The sequence below is a fragment of the Carlito syrichta genome, unplaced genomic scaffold, assembly GCF_000164805.1.
Source record: "Carlito syrichta isolate Samal-C Ts95f unplaced genomic scaffold, Tarsius_syrichta-2.0.1 Scaffold308191, whole genome shotgun sequence".
Classification (NCBI taxonomy): Eukaryota; Metazoa; Chordata; class Mammalia; order Primates; family Tarsiidae; genus Carlito; species Carlito syrichta.
The window spans coordinates 252,250-252,454 of record NW_007252287.1 but is presented as its reverse complement, the minus strand read 5'-3'; positions in this window follow the sequence as shown (position 1 = coordinate 252,454).

Below are 205 nucleotides of genomic sequence, written 5' to 3'. Positions count from 1 at the left end.
AAAAAATTAGCCGGGCATGGTAGCGCGTGCCTGTAATTCCAGCTACTTGGAAGGCTGAGGAGGAAGGATGGCTGGAGCCCAGCAGGTCGAGGCTGCAGTGGCTGGGAGCAACCACTGCACTCCAGTCTGGGTGACAGAGTGAGACTCCAATTCAAAAAAAAAAATTAATTAGAATAAAAGACATAGAACTGTGTCATTATTTTTA